General features: G+C 39.0%; 1 pseudogene; it reads right to left on the minus strand.

Annotated features, from left to right (window-relative positions):
• Nucleotides 1-2665: 2665 nt before the first annotated feature.
• LOC121993341 lies at nt 2666-2737 on the minus strand (annotated as a pseudogene).
• Between the last annotated feature and the right edge of the window lie 707 nt (nt 2738-3444).

Here is a 3444-nt window from a genome sequence, read left to right on the forward strand (position 1 = left end):
GGACTTGATCCCGGGTAAACATGAACCTGATCCACGAACATATGACGAAGCACTCCAAGATATAGATGCAGCATCTTGGCAAAAGGCAATGAATTCTGAAATAGAGTCTATGTACTCTAATAAGGTCTGGGAGCTTGACACTTTAAAATAATTTTTGAAAAGTTATTACTTTTGAAATATTTGAAAACTAACTTGTAAAATTTCTTAAAATCGTTACTCCTCCCTTAACTAAACCTGGCTTTTATTTAAGTTCCTTACATGGTCATAACTCTTTGAAACTTGTTTGAAGATCTCAGTTTGCAATATTTTCTTACTTAATTTTATGCATTATGTCTTTCATTTTTGATGTATGCCAAAGGGGGAGGATAGTGGATTAAGGTTAAAAAAAAAAAATTGACACTTTCAAAAATTGTACTCACTTTTAAAACACTTTTTATTGCTTTATTATATTTGTTCTAACTTTAACATAGGTTGTCACTACATCAAAAAGGGGAGATTGTTGGTGCAAGTTACACTAACAGTCTGGTTTTGATATTTGATAAATAGGTTAAAGTTAGATTGGTTGTTTGTCTAATGTTTCTACCAAGTGTGCAGGGGTTGACTTGTCTGAAGGACCTGATACCAGGCTGAAATCTAGCTAGGTCCGTAGGGCCCGATAGCTAGTGCAAAGTTCAGATAGGTCTACAGTGCCCGATATCTGGCGGGAAGTCCGGTTGGTTCCCAGAACCTGATAACCGATTGAAATCCAGTTGGATCTGCAAATCTGACAACTGACGGGAAAACCTAATGGGTCAGAGGTAAGTCGAGAGACTCCAGTTGGTAAGTGAAGTTAAGCAACTGGAGGAGAGATCCAGTGAGGATGTGTTCCCCGTTAAGGGAACTGTAGGTGTCGATCCAACTTAGATCCATTTGAAAAATCTAAGTTTAGATCTTGACTAGATTCTGGTCTCAAGGAGACAGTATCTAATTACTACCCTAGCTTCTATAGTGTGCTACCTCTGTTCCACAAGGTAGATATAATTCTTATTGCTCGGACTAACCTTTTCTTACAGGGAGAAGGATGCTGAAGAAAAGGGGTCTGGGTGCTCGGATCTGGTCTGGGTACCTTGAGTAAGCTGGCCCAGGTGGGGCCATGAGCGCTGAGGCGGTCCGGGTGCTTGGACTCGGTCCAAGCACCCGGACCCGAAATTTCATCCACAAGCTGACGTGAAGTGCGTCGGTTGCCTGAGCCACATGGTCCAAGTGCCTGGAGGGGTTCTAGGTACCTAGAGTGGACCTATATAAAAGCCTTCAACTCGGAGCTTAAATACAACAACTGCAATGATCTTCTCTGCTGTTCGGTGCTCCGAAAAGGCTCCCGCAACGTTGCTACGCTCCACTGACAACCGAACTTCATCTTTAATTAGTTTTTTTATTGTTGGTAATTCTTTTATATAGTTCTTGTACTTGTAACTTGTAACCAATTTTGAACTATTAGTGGATTTCCCAACGAAAGCACTCGACGAGTGCGGGCCTTGGAGTAGGAGTCGCCGAAGGCTCCGAACCAAGTAAAAACTTGGTCGTGTTAGCATTGCTCTTTTTTCACTGGATTTCTATTTTTAAAATCAAATTTTTGACGATCTTTATTCACCCCCCTCCTCTAGCATCTTTTTGATCCTACACATGATACATTAGTAAACACCACAATAAAATCGAACTCCTAGAACATTCCCCAAACCGATATATTCAACACTTAGTCTAGTTCTCTTCTCCTTCATCTAAGTTTCTCCCTTCTTTCTAAATAGTTGACTTCCAACAATCTATAGTTTAGCTAATTCTATGTGAGCGATCGCTATTGCTTATAACCAGTCCTTGTGGTTTGATATCTTTTATTACTGACGACGTATCCGTGCACTTACGGAAACGTAACAAGTTTTTAGAGTCATTGTCGGGGACTGTGCTTATAACATTAGTGATAATCATTTGAGTTAGACTAAATTGTTATGTTCTTTATAGTTTAAATCATTCTTGCAAATTTTATTTTGAAGTTACATCTTGTATTTGCTTACTTAAATTTCTATATTTTTATTTTTACATTTTGAATCTCCTGCATTCTCTTTTCACCTTTGAAATATTTAAAAACTCTATTCTCTTGTTGCATTTGGATTGTTTGATACCCCGTTCTTGCATGCGAAGAGCTAATCTTGCAGGAGAACTACTGCCATTCAACCTAGAGATAGATAGAACTTTTCAAAGGAGAAGAATCCTGCAAAGACTCTAAGCAGAACAAGAAGCATCAGAAATATACAACACCTTATGCATGTGGACTTCAGTCTAGCATCACCAGGCCACCAATTAAAGCTAATAACTTTGAGATAAAGCCAGCGGTAATCCACATGGTCCAGTAGAATCAATTTGGAGGAAGACCAAATGATGATCCAAACCATCACTTGGAATCATTTTATGAAATCTGTAGCACGATGAAGGTGAATGGAGTTCCACCAGAAATAGTGAGACTATTAATATTTGGATTTTATTTAAGAGACAGAGCCAAGTAGTGGCTTAACTCCTTACCAGCAAATAATATAGCATCCTGGGAGCAATGTGAGCAACAATTTTTGGACAAATTCTATCCACCAAGCAAAACATCTCACATGAGGAATCTAATAACAAGCTTCAAACAGACAGACTCAGAATCATTATTTGAAGCATGAGACAGATTCAAGAGTATGCTCAGACAGTGCCTTCATCATGGCTTGAGAAGTGGTTAGTCCTACATACATTTTATAATGACATCAACTATCACACGAAGGTGTCCCTTGATTCTGCAGTGGGAGGGGCATTAATGAACAAGAGCTTAGATGAAGTCGAAGACATCATTGAAAATGTAGCCCTGAACCATTATCAGTGGGCATCTGAAAGATCTGGAGGCTCCTTTTCTGGAAATCAAATCAAGGTTCCATGAAAATTTGATGTAGATGCAGTCACACTCATATCTGCAAAGTTGGATGCTCTAACCAAAATGTTTGAGATTATAAGAAATAGCACTGCCAATGCAATTGTGTGTGTGTGTGTGTGCGAGACTTGTAGAAGTACGGATCATGCTCAAGATACTTACTCCCTAGCGCTAATCTCTGCACAAATAAATCAACTTGAGCAATGTGATGTAAATAGTCAGTTACAATCAGCGACAGAACAATCCATACTCCAACACTTATAACCCTCGGTGGAGGAGTTAGCCAAATTTTTCTTACCGAAATAATCAGGACCAGGTACCATCTGCAGGAACAAAGCCAAGCTACCAACCTAGGCAACAAACTTATCAATAACAACCATCATAAGGCTATCAATTATCAAGAATAGAGAAGATGCTTGAGGAAATTCTTGCTGAACAAAGGGAAATGAAAAGTGAGATCAAGTAATTAAAGAAAGAATGGATAACTTTGAAAAACACCAAAAGATGCA

This window comes from Zingiber officinale, chromosome 6B (genome assembly GCF_018446385.1).
Source record: "Zingiber officinale cultivar Zhangliang chromosome 6B, Zo_v1.1, whole genome shotgun sequence".
Classification (NCBI taxonomy): Eukaryota; Viridiplantae; Streptophyta; class Magnoliopsida; order Zingiberales; family Zingiberaceae; genus Zingiber; species Zingiber officinale.